At 45.5% G+C, this 18,753-nt stretch overlaps 1 protein-coding gene across 1 annotated transcript in view; it reads left to right on the plus strand.

Moving 5' to 3' along the window:
• Positions 1-14,626, plus strand: part of PRELID2 (PRELI domain containing 2) — a 59,370-nt gene extending 44,744 nt beyond the window's left edge. The window contains exon 7 of the mRNA XM_081849381.1: positions 14,418-14,626. The gene's annotated coding sequence lies outside the window, so the exon portion shown is untranslated. The remainder of the gene's footprint in view (positions 1-14,417) is intronic.
• The last annotated feature ends 4,127 nt before the right edge of the window (positions 14,627-18,753 follow it).

Genomic DNA, 18,753 nt, shown 5'->3' on the forward strand with positions numbered 1-18,753 from the left:
ATTTGAGTGGTTGCAGCTTTCCTTAACCAGCGGCGTAGCGTGGGTTGTCAGCACCCGGGGCAAGGCAAGTAATTTGCGCCCCATAACCCAGGGCAAGGCAAGTAATTTGCGCCCCTAACCCCTAACCTGCCGCCGCTGCCAGCTTCTTGCTGCTGCCTGGGCTGGGGTATTCACAGTTCTACAAATCTTTGGCGCTGGCTTGCTCCATTAGTTTAACTTGGGGGGGGGGGGAAGAGAGAGATTGCAATCGTGCTATGTGCACCGAGAGGGGGGGGGGCACGGTTGCAACGCAGTGTGGGGAAGAGAAGAAGAGAAACTAGCAGGAGAACCTTGATTTCCCTCTGCAGCTCTGTGGGGAAGGAGGGCGCAGACTGGGCTCCTTCCTCGCCACAAGATCCTGGCTGCGGGGCGCAATTCGGGAGGCTCGGCTGGCCGGGCCCAGGCCCCGCGGGGCTCCTCCGCGCTCCCCTCCCCCGGCCGGGCGGCGCCTGCAAAGGCTGCGGGTTCCGCTGCACCTCCGTCTCTCTTTCCACTGGTAGCGAGAGCGGGTGGGAGGAGGCCACCCGGGAGCCGGAACCGGGCGCCAAATAAGGAGAGCGGGGCGGGCCTGGATCCTGGCCTTGTTTGGTGCTTCCCCTCGGCCGGCGGCCCAGCCAAGCCCGTGGCGGCGGCGCGGCGATGCCCGTGCAGGGGGGCGCCCACCCCTCGGCCCCCGCCCAGCGCTGCCGCCCCAGCACCTGCCCGCTCCTCCCAAGGGGCCTCCTCTCCCTCCCACCTCTTTGCAGCAGTCCTCGCGGGGGGGACAGGCTCGACTCTCCCCTCCCTCTTGCGCCCCGTCCTGCGCGCGATCCTGGCCAGGCTCCGGCTCCGGCTCCGGACCTCCTTGCTGGCGCCTGCTGCTCCCCCTGGTCGCCCAGCCCGACCCCTCCTCCCAAAGGAGCTGAGCCCCGAGGCTCTTCGGCGACTCTGGAGGCGGCGAGTGCGCCCCCCCCAGATGTTGCGCCCGGTGCGGCCGGCACCCCTTGCACCCCCCACGCTACGCCACTGTCCTTAACAAAGCATCTCCATGAGAGATGACTTCCCCTGTTCATATGTGCACTTGCTCATCAAACTCCTGGTCAAGGGACAGGAATGCTGCCCAAGAAAAAGGTGGTCTCTCTGCTTGTTTTGGTTATAAAATCAAGTTCACTCATGATGATTTAAAATGCTGGCCTCAGTGAGCCAGCCATATAAAAGCACTGGTCTTATAGGCCACAGTTTAGCCTAAGATGATTACAACAATGAGTGCTTAATGTTCACCAGAGTTGTAGCTTCCTAAAGCCACTCCTTTAAACATTCCATAGGAGATGCTGTTTCACTGTTCCAACAATCCTGCCAAAGAGTCGCCCTTTTCAACTTGATTCTATGCTATTTTGAAAACCAGGGTAGAGTTGTTCCAGGAAACACGCCATCAAATGAAAAAAGTGCTCCTAGGTGAGCTAAGTGCACCTTTAATCCTCGCTGGCTCTAATGATCCATTTGCAGCTGGAAGCCAGAAGCAAGCCCCTTTCGCCATAACCTTCCACATGTTACCTTGATGATAGAGAAACTCTTTTCTTGTACACTTAGAAGGAACAGGCTACCTCCTTAAAACCATTCTTGTGTTTGCAAACCAAGTTCAGCCCAGGCCTCTCTGATGGCTTTGACAAGGACAAGAACGCCGTGATAGGTAACCTTTTCTTCCAAATAGGGCCACCTCATGGGAGGCAGGTGGCCATTTTTAAGTGGATTGTTTGCCATGACTAAATTCCCTCCCCCCCCCATCTCTGAATCTGGTTCAAGTATTATTAGTATGAAAGCATTTATCAAATGTAGACACTTGCCATAAATTTTATTCTAAGAAATTCTGATGGTGAAAACATACCTGTTATCTCAGGTGTCTGGAGATACTTATTGTGGTTTCCACTTCTACCTAAGGTCTTTGGGCTGTCAGTTTTATATTGCATGTTAGTTTATTAGTACTATATGGTTTGTTTGACGACGATGATGATGTTTCTTACTTGCTTTTTACTGTAAAGCTCCAGGGTTATGACAGTATAAAAACACATTATAATCAGTCAACATAATTTACAATCAGCCGAATAGGGTGGTAAAGAGGTGAATGTTTTACACTGGAAGCCATACAACGAGGGTGCTAAATGCACCGCTGCGGGGTAGGAATTCTACACTTTTTTAGAAATCATCCTGTGATTCCTATGTAATGAAGAGTCACCTATAAATTGGGTTGACAAACACATTGATAATCAGGTTGGAATGCCCGTCTCTTAGCCACTATACTAGCTTTTTTGCTAGCTTTTGTACCTGTAGTGCTCTGTCCTCTGTATTTATTTACAGTGGTACCTTGGTTGTCGAACAGCTTGACTCCCAAACAAATCGGCTCCCGAATGCCGCAAACCTGGAAGTGAATGTTCTGGTTTGTGAATGTTTTTTGGAAATCGAACGTCCAACGCTGCTTCTGTGGCATACTATTGAGTGCAGGAAGCTCCTGCACTTAGTTGGAAGCCACGCCTTGGTTTTCAAACCATTCCAGGAGTCGAACAGACTGTATTTACTTAAATTGTTTTTTTATTAAATATTTTATTGTGCTATAAAACAAGCAAATAAATGGGGGAAAGTACATCTCCACTTTTCACAGTTTGTTTACATGTAGGGAGAGACACTTTTGTGCACAAGGCAATGACGTATCTTCCACAACGGCATACAAATTAATATGGCTAACCTGACCCAGGAATCCACCCCATAGCTGTCAACTTACAGATTTGAAAATAAGGGACCAGCAGCCTTGAAAATAAGGGACCAGCAGCCTTGAAAATAAGGGACCAGCAGCCAAAATAAGGGACCTGCAGCCTCACGTGTTCCAGGCACTCCAGTCTTCCTGCAGTCTGGTCAAACTCATGCTGGGTAGCTTCGTGAACACTGTCCAACCAACTTTGTAACCAGAGGTTCAACTGAATAGAATCTGAATCACATGCACCACAAGGCCTATGCAGCCTCAGCTTAAGATGGCTTTGCACTGCAAAGTTTGCAGCAGCACATGCAACAAAATGGCGTCCAGCATTCAAAAACCCCTCAGCTTGCATTAACTAGCCACACACAAGGCATACAAGCTCCACCCCCTAGTCATTCTTAGATTTCTTATTGGGTGAGCAACACAGCCAAGCAACACAGTTGGAGCCTCCCTCCTCCCTGGCTGGCAGGGAGGGAGGGAGAGGAGCTGCTTCCTTTGAAATTTAAGGGACATCATTTAAGGGACATTTAAGGGACATCCATCAGTAAGGGACAGCAGTGGGACATGGCGCTGGAATAAGGGACTGTCCCTTCAAATAAGGGACACTTGACAGCTATGATCCACCCCCTCCCACATGTAAATAAGCCATACTGCAGACAACTGAATGCAACCAAGCAAGCTCTGGACTCTCAACCTCCGCCCTCCAGATGTTTTGAGACTACAATTCCCATCATCCCTGATCCTGCTAGCTAGGGATCATCCACTGGTCCTGCTAGCTAGGGATCATGGTAGTTGTAGGCCAAAAATATCTGGAAGGCTGAGATTGAGGAAGCCTGCTCTAACCTCTCACAATCTCTGTCTACACACACACACACACACACACACACACACACACACGTGTGTGTGTGTGTGTGTGTGTGTGTGTGTGTGTGTATAAAGGACTTATCCACGTGCTGCTGACACAAACCCCTACACTAACACTATGTCTTCTGTATTTATTGGGAACATAGGAAGCTGCCTAATACTGAGTCAGACTCATTGGTCCATCTGCGGTTTACCTGACTGGCTGTGGCTCCCCAGGGTCTCGGGGAGGGATCTCTCCCAGCCAGAGCCATCTTTCCCATTGGTCTTAGTGGTTCTTTGCACCAGGGCGCCGGCCTCCCAGGGGCACCCTAGCGAGTGGGGGAGCTGTGCGGCTTTGCCAGCAGCCTCCCCTTTCCCTGCATGCCCGCCAGCTGCACCCCGCCAACTATATGGCTGGCAGGCATGCAGCTTCCTTCCCAAGCCTCCACAGGAGGAGAGCAATCCCTGAAGAGGCTTAGGATAGAAGCTGCGCAGCTTCCCTCCCAAGCCTCTGCATCTGCTAAAGACAGCCCTGCTCCCAGTTGTTGTCCTCCTCCTGCTTCCTGGTGAAAGGTGGCGCACAGCCTTCCTGGGCTGCCTTCTCTGGCGCCCTGACGCCGGAGAGCATGTCTGCTAGCACGTTTTCTTGCTTGGTTGCCGCCACCACGCCGGGACTCGGGGAGGTGGGGGAGGCAGAGGACATTTTCCACTGCCCACTCCCTTTTTTTGGAGTTGCCGGGGTGGCACTGGAGGGATATTTGCACTGCGGCGCCGGATATGCTTAAGACAGCCTTGCTCCCAGCCCTACCTGGCGAGGCTATGGATTGAACCTGGGACCTTCTACATGCAAGGCTGATGTCCTACAACTGCTCTACACCTAGCTTATGTTCTTAACCTCCCCCACCCAATAAGATTGATATTTCCCAAAGATTCCTTTAAGAAAAAGTTTACCCTTCTTGCATGATACACAGATCACAATAGAATGGGCCTTACTTGTGTACCGGCCAGTCTTGGTTACAATTAACACTTCCTCTTTTTTACTCTTCCCCCTGTGTTTCCTTTTTTTCTTCCAAAGAAGTCTTCCAAAGGCAGCCTTTTGACTGAGACAATTGGACTGGAACCCCTGAACCCTTTTCCGCATCGCAGCGACGCAGGAGGAGCCATTAAGGGCCAGCCATTTGCGCTTTGTCTGCAGCCCTCTCCTGGAAGAGTCCCTTGATGCGGTCACAGTGCCACATTCCTCTATTCTCATTAGTGTCCTTGAATTATGTATGTACAGGAATAAAGGGCACGGTTTTATGTTCTGGTGCTGCTTTATCTCGACAAAATTACATTCAGCAGAAAGTTCGAAATGGAAAAGCTTTTAACCTTTGGAAGTGGCGGGTGATCTTTGTCCATCTGCATTAGTACAGAGTGACATGCTAATGGAACAAATGCCACACGTCGCAGGAGACTCCTGCTGCTCTGGGCTCTGTTCCCCTGCTTCTCTTTAGTGATCAGGGGAACTAATGGGAGCCCGCAGACAGTGGCAGTATCTAGGAACAAGTTGTTGCCTTAATTGTATGAGAGATGGGAAATTAGGAGAGACCACTCCACTGTTTGGAGGCTTCTGAATACCCATTGCATGAGAAAGAAGAAGAAGAAGAAGAAGAAGAAGAAGAAGAAGAAGAAGAAGAGGAGGAGGAGGAGGAGGAGGAGGAGGAGGAGGAGGAGGAGGAGGAGGAGGAGTTTGGATTTGATATCCCGCCTTCACTCCCTTTAAGGAGTCTCAAAGCGGCTAACATTCTCCTTTCCCTTCCTCCCCCACAACAAACACTCTGTGAGGTGAGTGGGGCTGAGAGACTTCAGAGAAGTGTGACTGGCCCAAGGTCACCCAGCAGCTGCATGTGGAGGAGCGGGGAAGCGAACCCGGTTCCCCAGATTACAAGACTACCGCTCTTAACCACTACACCACAAGGAATGCTGTTGCTTTCGGGTGCTGTTTGTGGCTTCTCACAGGCATCTAGTTGACCCCTGTGTGAAAAGGATGCTGAACTAGATGAGCCACTGGCCTGGTCCAGTAGGCTCCTATGAAGAGGAACAAGTTCAGATAAATTGCCTCCACAAGTCTTGAGATGCTACACAAGGGGACAACCTACAGGGGTAGCCATGCCCTGTTTGTGAACTTCCTAGACCAGGAAGTGGCTTCCAGGTGTTGTTAAACTGCAACCCCCATCATCCCTGACCATTGGCTATGCTTGCTGGGACTAGTGAGAGTTGGAGTCTGGCAGCCTCTGGAGGACCATAGGGTTCCTTATCTCTCTCTGAGAGGCATCTGCTTGGCCACTGTTGGAATGTTAGGGTAGAAAAATCATGGTCTGATCTTGTTGGAAACATTAGAAGAGGACGGCCAAATTAAATTTAGAAAATATGAGGAGATAAAAGACCAGCTTTCTGGTTGGTTGGAACACCATCAAATATACGAAATATTTAAACAAGATAAAAAGATTGGATTTGATAATCAGCCCTCTAAACTCGAAACAGAATTAATAAATAATAAAATCAGGGTAATTTTGAGAATATATAGACTCCTCCTGGAATGGGAAGTTAAGGAGGAGGAGGTTAAGGCAACAGTGATTCAATGGGCACAGGACATTGGACGTTCAATAATGATGGCCAAATGGGAAGAGCTTTGGAAAACAAATATGAAATTTATGGTGTGTTATAACATCAAAGAAAATATGTTAAAGATGCAGCACAGATGGTATCTCACCCCCTCAAGACTATCAAAGATGTATAAAAACTTAGGAAATACTTGTTGCAGGTGTGGTGGGAGTAATGGCGATATGTATCATATGTGGTGGACATGTAGGAAGATCAAAGTGTTCTGGGGCTTAATTTACGAGGAGTTGAAAAAAATGTTTGGAATAACTTTTTTAAAAAGACCAAAGGCATTTCTGTTAAGCATTGTTGGCAGGGACATCCCAAAGGCCTTTAGGGAGGTATTCTTATATGCAACGGCCGCTGCTCGGACTTTGGTGGCAAAGGGGTGGAAGGAACAAGAAGCCCCGACAATAACGGACTGGCATTAAAAGCTAAAAGAATTTGCTGAAATGGCGCAGTTAACAAATACCCTGAGAGGCAATTCAAAACAAAAAATTATGGAAAAGTGGGATAGATATAAAACATATGTTCAAAAATACAGTAAAGGTTCGCTATCTATGCTTGATTGACGTTGGAGTGAGACTGAGTTGAGAAATAAGACTAAGAGCACATATTGATATAGGAATGTATTAGATAATATGTAAAGAAATATACAATAATAAGAGTACATTCATTTGTAAAAAAGGAATATACAACGGGAAATACAGGAAGTCTAGTGTGTTGGTATGTATATCTTTTTTTTGGGGGGGGGTTGTTTTTGTTTTTTCTCTTTGTTCTTTCTTTTTTGTTTCATTTTCTTTCTAGGTATATAAAATGTGTATATAATTTTTGCATACATGTTGGAAATTATAGTAAGTCCTGTAATGTAATATGACAACGTTTACCAATGTAATATAAGAATGTTAACAAATAAATGAAATACAAATTCAAAAAATGGGGGGGGGGGCAGCACACAACTGTGAATTATCCTCTCCCTTAAATGGGGGGGGGGCAGCACACAACTGTGAATTATCCTCTCCCTTAAAGATGAACAACTCATACATTTACACATGCAGTTGTAAATGTTTATCAGTCCTTCTAGACTTTGGGGTGTAGCGATATACATCCCCCCAGGATTGGGGGCAGGATTGGATGGGCCATTGGTCTGACTCAGCAGCACCTTTCTTATGTTCTCATGTGCTCCCTGTAGTAGGTTGTGGAGGAAGGTAGAGAAAAGGTGGAAGCACCAGAGGATAACAGAGTCTCATCATTCATTTCAGCAGACATTAGTCTCTGGCTGCACAGCCAGGAGACCCAATTTCATTTACTTTCTGATCGAAAAGAATGTGTGGATTTACAACTGACTGGTAATATAAAAGCAATGACCTTAAAAGGGGCAAAGTGGATGATTGAAATCTAATAGTGTTGGAACATACAAAAATGACAGCATTATGGAATAAAAAATAACAATGCAGTATCTGAATCCAATGATGCATTCAATCAAATGAGTCTTTAGTTATCCGGTAAATAGCCACCAATCCTGTTTAAAATGACAGTGCCTATTGTCTGTTCTTGCATTACCTAGTAGTAGTAATTGACAGACAGGAAAAAAGACATAGCAATAATCCAAGTAAAGTATTTTATTATTATTATATTATTATGAGTCTGACTATTAGACATTTAACACCCCCACCCAACCATTAAACACTAACTTTCTGCATTAGTTTTGGTGCTGGGCTAAAAAAGAGTTTGGATTTGATATCCCGCTTTATCTCTACCCGAAGGAGTCTCAAAGCGGCTAACATTCTCCTTTCCCTTCCTCTCCCACAACAAACACTCTGTGAGGTGAGTGGGGCTGAGAGACTTCAGAGAAGTGTGACTGGCCCAAGGTCACCCAGCAGCTGCATGTGGAGGAGCGGAGACACGAACCCGGTTCCCCAGATTATGAGTCTATCGCTCTTAACCACTAGATGCTGTCGGTGTACCTCTCGGACGGAGGTGGTCTCACTGCCCTTTGCACAGCAGACTCCGCAAACAGATGCTGAGCAAGATATTGGACCTGCGACCCACAGCTCCAAGAGAAAGCCAGACAAGGTTCCTCCTAGTGGATAAGGACAAGGACATTACTGCCTCAGTGGCTTCCTTTTCAATCTCCATCTTACCCAAAAGGCTTCTTAATGAATCATCTCTCTAGGGAATAGACAGGGTGAAGCAGAACAATCGAGTACCTCATGATCCTCGACAGCCTCACTACTGTCCCTTTTAAATTTATCCCAGTCTTTTGAAATGTTTTAACTCACAATGCCAATAAAGGTAATTGTATTGTATTGTATTGTATTGTATTGTATTGTATTGTATTGTATTGTATTGTATTGTATTGTATTGTATTGTATTGTATTGTGGTGGTCTCAGGAGTGGTTTTGAGTGGCTTCAACATCCATCCTGAGGATGTGTCAGGTCTGGGTCAGGAATTCATGGCTTCCATGGATACCATGCATCTGTTTGAAATCATCACCAGTTCAAAGCACAAAGCAGTGCACCTTGAATTAGGCGGAGAGAGGTGGGGTCTGGAAACAGGAGTGTGTATGGATGTCACTCCATTGCCATGGTCAGACCACTTCCTGGTGAGGTATGCAGCAGCTACCGTATTCTCCCCTGCAAGGATGGGAGACCAGTTAGGACGAGAACTGAAACATAGCCTTCCTTCAAAATGAGCTCACCAAAAGTCCAAGGAGGTGAATGGAAAACCCAACTGTCATTTGCTCTGATTGAGCACTAAAGAGCAGTTTTTAAATTAAACTTTGTACACTCTTAGGAATTTGGTTGTTTCTTGTTGTCTTTGGGGTATTGCCCTTTTGCTGTGGGTATTTTATTATATCAAGATCATATGAGGCAGCTCCCTGCACTGGATAAGAAATAGAGTCTTAGGTTTGACATATAAGCACCCGTACACCAAATTTTCTCATTGTCACAATAATTCCTGCAAGTGTGTGTCTTATTGAATGCAAGCTATGATGACTGGCTTAAATTTGTCACCCAGATTTTTTGCTATTTTTTGTGTGGCCTCGGCATCTTTTTGGGGTTTTGTTTTTATTTAGCCACCCACCTAACAGCACCCTCTGCTTAAATTCAGCCACTTCAGTTAATCTTTAGCCAGTGCCAGCTCATCCTATTGTTGCTCTCTTGCTCTTTTCATAGTAAGTCTTGTCATGGTGTGGGTGGCAGTTTCCGTAATGGGGTTCTGTGTCTCATTACTTGATCCAAACTGCTGGATCCAAAGTAAGCTGAGAGACTTCCCCCATCTTTTTTAAAAATGCTTTTTTTCTTCTTTAGCTTCTAAGATGACAATTTCTCCTAAGATAACAGAACAGACGGTGGGGGGGGGGGGACTTAGGAGAATTAGTCAATTCCATTAATACCATACAGATGCTTTTGTGTTAATGTGAAGTACTTTTTTTTGTAAAAACTAGAGGACAGTGAACAAAAAGTGTCAGTTCAGTTCTTCAAAAATACTTATTTTAAAAGCAGAGAAACACTGTGTACTTTATGTTTGTTTATTTATTTTCTTGGTATTAATTTTGAAAGCTTATAGAAAGCACATATAGTGCATGGGAAAATTTTGCTTTTACATTGAGGAGAGTTTTTTAAAAAAAAAATATAAATAATCTTAAAGGAACCAGGCATTTTATTACATCTCAAGATCTCTGGATTCTTTTTTAAATTAAACTTTGGACACTCTTAGGAATTTGATTGTTTCTTGTGGACTTTGGGGTATTGGCCTTTTGCTGTGGGTATTTTATTATACTGAGATCATATGAGGCAGCTCCCTGCACTGAATAAGAAATGGGGTCACCGCAAAGGGGTTAAGGAGCTAGAGTGTAGTGACCATTATCTCTAATTTGTTCCGGGACACTCTAGAAACCACTATAGATTGAGTATTCCTTCATAGGTCTATTTTTGCCTTCTTTTTAGGGATGCATTGAGATTCCAGCACTGATCTGGACAGGGCATATTAATAACCCTTGTTCTATATCCTCCAATATGGCAGCAGTAGCGAACCTTTTTACTTCCTGTTGCTCAATCATTATAAAATTATGATTAGGTTTTGGCCTACTCTTCTAGAGTGGGAAGGGAGTTATTTTTATTGACCGCAGCAAGAATTCCCACACAACTGGACATTCGTCTCTTAAAATGTCTGGCTCACAGCTGTTCAATTGGTCTTCAGTTATGGTATCTGTGTCACTCCTAGCAATCAGTAGGCCAAATGGAGGACACATTATCCCCGAGGCTGAGATTCTTCATCCCTGCTATACATCTTTATTTTGAAGTAAGTCCTGTTGCATTCAGTGGGGCTTTCTCTCATGTGTCGAGGGCTGCAGCGTGACATAACTGCATAACTTCCTTTAAAGTTCATTGATGTTAATTGCAGCAAATAAGCAGCGCTTGGTGAATGCAGTTAGTATATGGGCGTTGTTGTGACAGAAACATAAAAGGAGCAGGGCCTAGGCAAATCTTTCAGTACCTTCTAGAACTACAAACCGTGGCAAGTAACAAAGTTTGTTATCAAGATACTTGCAACCCTGGAAGTTTCTGCTTTTTTAAAAAATATATCCTGAAGTTATTCCTGCTAGGAATGTTATTCTTTAGGGTGGGGATTTTGATCAAGAGCTTTAGGCATTCTATTGTTGGAATGATTCTATAAATAGCCAAACTGAGCCAGGTGCATAAAATACATGAGAACATTTTTATCGATCATCTTTTGCTCTGGAGAGTGTGCAAGCATTTTATTGTTCACAGTTTAGTTCCTGTAGAACTGGGAAGCTGGTCTAGGGGTGGGGGTGGGTTGGCTCAAAACAGCAGAGCACAGTGAGGTCCCTGGTTTAGGGGAGGGAGAGACAGATGCACTACCTTCTCTTGCATGCTCCATTTAGGATTAAAAAACCCCAAACCAACCACTCACACTTTATAACCAGCTAGGTAAGTGTATGTTTAATTCAGCTAGCATAGGTAGGCAAACTAAGGGCCGGGGCCCGGATCCGGCCCAATTGCCTTCTAAATCTGGCCCACAGATGGTCTGGGAATCAGCATGTTTTTACATGAGTAGAATGTGTCCTTTTATTTAAAATGCATCTCTGGGTTATTTGTGGGGGCTGCTTGGTGTTTTTACATGAGTAGAATGTGTGTTTTAATTTAAAATGCATCTCTGGGTTATTTGTGGGGCATAGGAATTCATTCATTCCCCCCCCCCCAATATAGTCCGGCCCCTCACAAGGTCTGAGGGACAGTGGACTGAAAAATTTTGCTGACCCCTGAGCTAGATCACCATTAACAATGGAGGATGCAGCATAAGTTCTTAAGAACATATTTCAAAGGCGCTGTGTAATTTCACCTCTCATTTTTGCTCCGAACACCAACACTTGAGAAAGAATGCATGATGTGAAAACTTGCATTATTTTACACAAACCATCGGCTAGGTCATGGAAGTCATTCCATCTTCCAGGTGAGATAGCAGTTACCACCTAGCAACCAAGATGTTGACACCTGTAGGCTTGGACCCTACAGTAAGTTAATTTAAGGAAGTTCACAGAAGGGAATGTGCCATACTCTCATTCCTCTTGCAGCTACTGGATCGCTGCCCACCCCCCAAGTCTCTCTGGAGGTCAGGAGGTCCTCTTGAACATTGTGGGACAGGACACAGGGTCTGCTAGGAGGTCAGGGGAGGGGAAACCTTTTCTTTTGTGAACTTTCTTAAGCTATTTTAGTTTACAAGCCTGCAAGATTGAGGAATATGGAGGAGGGCCTCAGATGACGATTGGAGCATGTGGAGAAGAATGTACAGAAGGAGGCGGTCCTTAAAGTATAGCCAGGTTCCAAGCGATTTTGAGCTTTAAAGGTTAGCACCTTGACTTGAGCGCAGAAGCAAACTGGCAGCCAGTGCTAAACTGTGCATGACCCAGTCAATCTGCCCAGCACCCAGGTGGAAACAAATTGGTTACTATGGGCACTGCCCGCTAGACAGTTTTCCTAGCATTCAGCACACAGGTGCAGCACACCTGGAAGCCTCATGGCTGCTTGCAGGTCATCCAAAGGCAGATGGCTCAATATATCAGCTTTCTCTTCTTTTGACAGCCAGAGTAGTATGGTGGATGCAGTTTTGGAAACAGGAGTGGGAATCAGGATTGAAACTCATGCTTATCTTTGAAGGTTGCAGCATGACCTTTGGGAAGTTGATGTGAGGACATGTTGGCCAGGTGTTCTTTGGCAAAAGAGTGGTATACAAATGTGATGTGACAATTTGCTTATATTTGCATGTGACAATTTTTCTATTGAGTAAGCAGCTTCAGAGTTGCAGACCACAGGAGAGATGTGTAGAGCTGCCATATTTTTAAGAGCAAAAAAGAGGATGCTATGATGGCCATTCAAAGCAAATAAATGCAATTTGTCCCAAATTTAACCCCGGAAACAGAGGACATGTGGATGCTCATGTGCAATGATGTCTACGTGCATCTCTCCTGCTGAATGCTCAGCGCAACCCAAAAGACACACAAGCAATTGCTGCTTTGTGCTTTTCATGCCTTTCCCTGCAAAGAAGTGCTTTCCATGTGGGGAAGTTGAAATGCTCAGTCTGAAGCAGCCTTAAGTGAATGCCCGTCTATAACATACCATCCTGACAAGCACAGCATGGGAGTGGAAATCTGAAATCAAGAGCAATCATCAACAGTCTGTGCCTAGGCATCATGCAGAGGTATCGTTTGTTACCAAACATGGAATATTTATTCTGCGCATGGTGGTGCACGGAGTGCTCAAAATGAGCCATTTCCAGGCGCACGTTCGTTTTCATTGAAGAGACATGCTGTGCTAATAAACCATTTCACTCTCCCTTCCCAGTTTATTTTATTTTGGCCTGGGGCATTTCTCCCACATTTAGTACAAATAATGAACTTCAGAAGCGAGGGGTAGCATTTAGAATGAGAAAATATGAATGTCACAAATCTATGGCTGCAAGAAATTCCTCTGCTATGATGCACATTGACACATTTTCCTACATATCTCCTCTTGACATGCACAGTGCTGCTCTGGACACCCAAAGGAACAAAGGAATATACTTTACATCCCTCCTTGAGAGGTTCAGAGGGTGGCAACATGAGAACGGGCCTTCTATGCAGTGGCTCCCCATCTGTGGAATGCTTTCCCCGGGGAAGTTCGCCTGGCGCCTTCATCATACACCTTTAGGCACCAGGCAAAAACGTTCCTTTTTAACCAGGCCTTGGTTGATCCAATCTACATCCTATTCCCTTTTAAAATGTGGTTTTTTTGTAGAGTAGGGGCTATTGGGTTGTTGTTTTTATTTTTATTAGGTATTTTGTGGCTTTTATGTCTTGATTTTATTCTGTGATCTGCCCCGAGACCCCCAGGTATAAAGTGGTGTATAAATTCAATTAATGATAATAATAATAATACTGGGTCAGACTATTGATCTCTCTTGCTCAGTACTGCCTACACTGACTGGAAGCAGTTCTCCAGGGATTGAACCTGAGACCAGCTGTATGCAAAGCAGATGCTCTCCTACTCAGCCATGGCCCTTTCCCATAGCCACAAATTGTTCTGTCGCAGGGCAATTTCCATCAGACTTATCTTGTGTCCTCCATGCCTTGACACATAACTTCAAGCTGCATCTGTTGTGAGCCTTAGAGTTAGATTTCCAAGCAAGCAATTATTTTGTTGACCTTTGTGTTGATTGAAATGCATCTATTCATGGACCACATGCCAGTTCACAAGCATCCTATACCAAGTAATCAATTTGCATTGGATGCAAATCATTAGGCTTAAAAGTAAGTCACGCTGAGAACTGGTCTACACAAAAGAATTTCTCGACCTTCCCTGGCCTTCCCTGGGGAAGAGTAACTTCATACCAATATGGAAAATAAATATCCATGAAAGAATCAACCAATACACATTTTGTCATTATTATGCTCAGAGTCTAGACAGAATCACGATCAGCTGGTTATTAAGTGGTTTGAAGGACAGCAACACCCAGGTAAAAAAAGGATGTGAATGCATTTGCAACTGACGTGGTCTCAAGCAATAAAGTAATGAACAAATTCAAGCCAACCAGCGAAAGTGACAACTTAGAAATTGCTGTTGTTGCCCCGGCGACTGACAACCCCTTTCTTTATATCTGCAGAACTGAAAGTCCCAGTCTCCAATCAATTCAATCATACAAATCGGCATTAAAAAAACAAAAACAAAGAATATGCTATTCAGAACACAGTGAAAAACAACGAAGACTGTAATGTGTAATATCTTGAGGGCTGCTTTTTCCAATCCCCATCCATTAGGCATGAGGGAATTTGTGGCATGCTGTTAATTAACATAAAAATTAGTCATTTGAAATGCTGAGTATAATTTGATGTTACACCACAAGAAACAGCCAAGGGCCAAACTGCATATTACATTATTTGTGCTCCCCCCTTCTTTTTTCTTTAGTGCTTAAAACGGGCACTTTTATTCTCAAGAAAAGGCAGCTGCAGGGCCCTAATCTGAAACACCCTGAAATCACCTTTCCCTGGCTACTTTTTATCCCCAAAGGTGCTGCTTGAAAACCTTATGGACTACTATTTATCACTGGATACCATCAGCTACCATATTTTTCGCTCTATAACACGCACCTGACCATAACACGCACATCGTTTTTAGAGGAGGAAAACAAGGGAAAAAACATTCTGAATGAAACAGTGGATGTATCATTTTTGGGCTTCATGCTGTGGCCACAGACATGTGATCTGATGGTGAATTTGGGGTGATCCAATGCAAAAATCCTGAGAATCCCTGTGGATCCATGCTTTGTAACCACATTTTTGCACCATTGCAGCCCCAGGCAACAGTGGGTGCGTGATTTTTTTGTTGCAGGCTGTAGCCATGGACATGCTATGTGATCTGATGGTGAATTTGGGGTGACCCAATGCAAAGATCCTGAGGATCCATGTGGATCTATGCTTTGTAACCACATTTTAAGTGGGGAGCGAAGGAAAAACAAAGAAGGGACATGAGAGGGGTGTGCAGAGAAGCAGCTGGCTAAGAATGCAGGAGAGGGATTTAACGGGAGGGAGGAAAGAAAGGCAAAAGTTTCCCCCCACCCAAGCCAGCCATTTCTCTCTCTCTCTCCCTCCCTCTCTCTCTCTCTCTCTCTCTCCCTCTCCCTCTCCCTCTCCCTCCCTCCCTCCCTCCCCCTCTCTCTCCCCCTCCCCCTCTCTCTCCCCCTCCCCCCTCTCTCTCCCTCCCCCTCCCCCCTCTCTCTCTCCCTTCCCCCCTCTCGCTCCCTCTCCCCCAGCAGCACAGAGAGGAATTCCCCTCTGCTTGCCTGGAGGGGAGGGGCTTTCCCTGCTCTTTGTTCTGTTTCAGCAAACACAGCAACGAAACAGAGGAGGGTGGGCAGTAAGACCCTGAGGCAGAATGCAGGAAAGCAGCCACTTCCTCTTTTCAGGTTTCGCTTCTCCGTGCAGCGCCGCGATTTGATTTTTTGCCTGATTTTTCGGCTCCAGGGACCACACATTCGCTCTATAACACGCACAGACATTTCCCCTTCCTTTTTAGGAGAAAAAATCTGCGTGTTATAGAGGGAAAAATACGGTAAGTTGTGAAGCTAACTATCTATTTCAGGTCTTGATCTTGAACCCCAGATTTGTTGCAGTCCAGATGTAAGTACCCTCTTGAACTGATAAGGGTCTCTGACAGATTTGTTTCCTACCCACGGCTGTTGTTAATTTAGTTTGTACAAGGACCTTTTCTCAAGCCCTTTTCCCTTAAGTACTCTTGTCAGCGCAAAACCTGTTAGAACCATAGTTCAGACTAAATAGGTTCATTTTCTTCAAGGCAGATTTTATACAACCTAGTTAGCCCCAAACCTAGTGCTTATCTAGTCATATGGATGCCAGGCATATGGAACTCTCCTGAGAAGGGCTGTTAGTTCATCTGCAGCAGGAGTGGGGAGCTTTTCGCCCTCCAGATTATACTGCACTATGACTAGATGGAGCAAATCCCCTGTGGGGAAAGTGTTTGAGATTTTTTATTTGACGGAAAAGGCAGGTAAGAGGTGACATGATAGAAGTCTATAAAATTATGCATGCTATGGAGGAAGTGGTAGAGAAATGGGATCTGTTTATAATACCAGAACTCGTGGACATCCATTGAAACTGGATGTCAAAAGATTCAAGAATGCGGCAGCTAGACTGGTGACTGGGAGCGGTTGCCGAGACCAGTCTTGAAAGACCTACACCAGTCTTGAAAGACCTACCCTGGCTCCCATTACGTTTCCGAGCACAATTCAAAGTGTTCAAATTCAAATTCAAATTTTTATTTACGGCTATTAGCCCATAAAATATGTACAAACATAAAAGCACAGAAGCATAAAAACCAATACATCTAGCAACAGAAGGGGAACACCACGATGCAAGGGTGGGTCATTGAGCAGTGACAAATAACAGCTTGGGGCCCGGAAAGATCCAAGGGACGGTTCACAGAAAAAGGAGAACTGGAGACGAGATCCGTCGTGCACTCTCATCATAACTGTCCGATTAGTTTTTGTTGTTGTTGTTGTTTTTGGGTGGTTTTTGTGTGTGAGATAACCGCATTCAGGAATCTCGCCACCTGCAGAGTTACAGAAGGATCTGTATCCTGCAAAAGCAGTGCGGCATGTGACACAACAGGCCTGCCAACCAAGCGCAGTAAAGCAGGACCCAGGAATTTAGTCCTGGCTATGCTATGTAAGGGACAGTTGAACATTATATGTGGAAGAGATTCAACTGTTTTCCCGTCACACTTGCATAGCGGAGACACCAAACCCTTGGAAAATCTGTGGCTCAGCAGGTTCGATGGAAAAACATTGAACCTTGCACGAATAAATGCAAGTCGGTGTGGTACAGATGAAAGAGATGACATGTATGATGGAAGGCCAAGTGGTGGGGTTATTCCGTGATACCTGGGGGAGCAGACACCCCCACCCCTGGAGAGGTTGTGTTGATTTTCAATGTCTGCTAATCTTTGCTCGATAAGGCTTTTGGCTGAGCGTAGGTTCATCTTTAAGGAGTCCGCTGGGGAAATTCCGATGCTCAGAAGTTTGGCATGGATTTTTCCTACCCACGGATTAACAAAGTCATCCCGCCAGAGGCACTGAAAGAGGTAGTGGTCAGGAAGCCTATGCCAGCTGGACAGCCAATAGCCAAAGACTCGCTTCCAGATGACAGTCTCCAGTGATGCAATCCTTAACTCCAGATGTATGGCTGCATTGCTCACACACATGGGGAGTTTCAGGAGGCGACGGAGAAACTGATTCTGCAATGTCCCCAGCGATGTTAAATTGGACCCTGGGGCCCAGAGCGGGGCAGCATAACAGAGGGTGGAAACCACTTTTGCGTGGTACACCTTCAATGCAGAAGGGATGTGGGAGGCTCCGTCGACCGCAAAAAATTGGAGTAGAGTGTAAAGTATTGTTTTCCCTTTGTTCAGTAAATACTGTATCTGTGGCTTCCAGCTTAGGTTGTAGTGAAAAAAGACTCCCAGGTATTTAAATTTGAAAACCTGTTCTAATTGGACTCCATCTAACTTCCAGCTGTAAGTTTTCCGAGACCCGGTAAAGACCAGTACTTTAGATTTTCCATGATTAATTGTCAGATGGTTGAGTTTGCAATAAGCCGCAAAAACCTTTAGAGCTCTGCATAAACCGACTCTAGAGTAGGAAAGGATCGCTGCATCGTCAGCATATAAAAGCAGAGGGCAGCGAAAATCAGCTAGGCGGGGGGCATGAATGTTGGCTTGAGACTCACTCAGAAAGAGCTTCATGTCGCTAATAAACAAGTTGAAGAGGAGTGGGGCCAAAATGCAGCCTTGGCGCACTCCTCTATTTATTGGGACCTCATTGGATAGGTTTCCCGCCGGAGTGAGTCTCACTCTAGCCGACGACCCGTGGTGTAATTGGGTTATAAGCCATAACAGCCTTCTATCTATGCCCCATCTCTCTAATTTCTTCCATAGACAGTTTCTTGGAATACTGTCGAAGGCAGCCTTTAAGTCTATGAAAGCGACACATAAGCGCCCCCGACTCGGGGCAGAATATTTTCTGGCAAGATGATACATAATTACCATATGGTCAGTGGTCGAATAATTGTTCCTAAAGCCCGCTTGCTCATGGCCAATCAAATTTGAGTCGTATGCCCAATGGGACAGCTTAGACAGCAAAAATTTTGCATAGATTTTCCTGATGATAGACAAAAGGCCGATGTTCCGATAGTTCTCTGGGTCAGCAGGGGGACCCTTTTTATGGACTGGTATGATCACGGCCTCCTTCCATGACCTAGGGATAAGCCCCGTAGAATTAATTGCATCAAAGACTTTGGCCAGAGTTTCGGCCCACCACCTCGGTTGCGCAACAATAGCCTCAGCAGGGACTAGATCCGGCCCAGGGGCTTTGCCCGTTTTCAGATCTAGTATCAAGTCCATTATCAGTTCTGGGTCAGTAGAGGGCC

The sequence above is a fragment of the Podarcis erhardii genome (assembly GCF_964252035.2).
Source record: "Podarcis erhardii genome assembly, chromosome: 2".
In the NCBI taxonomy this organism is placed as follows: domain Eukaryota; kingdom Metazoa; phylum Chordata; class Lepidosauria; order Squamata; family Lacertidae; genus Podarcis; species Podarcis erhardii.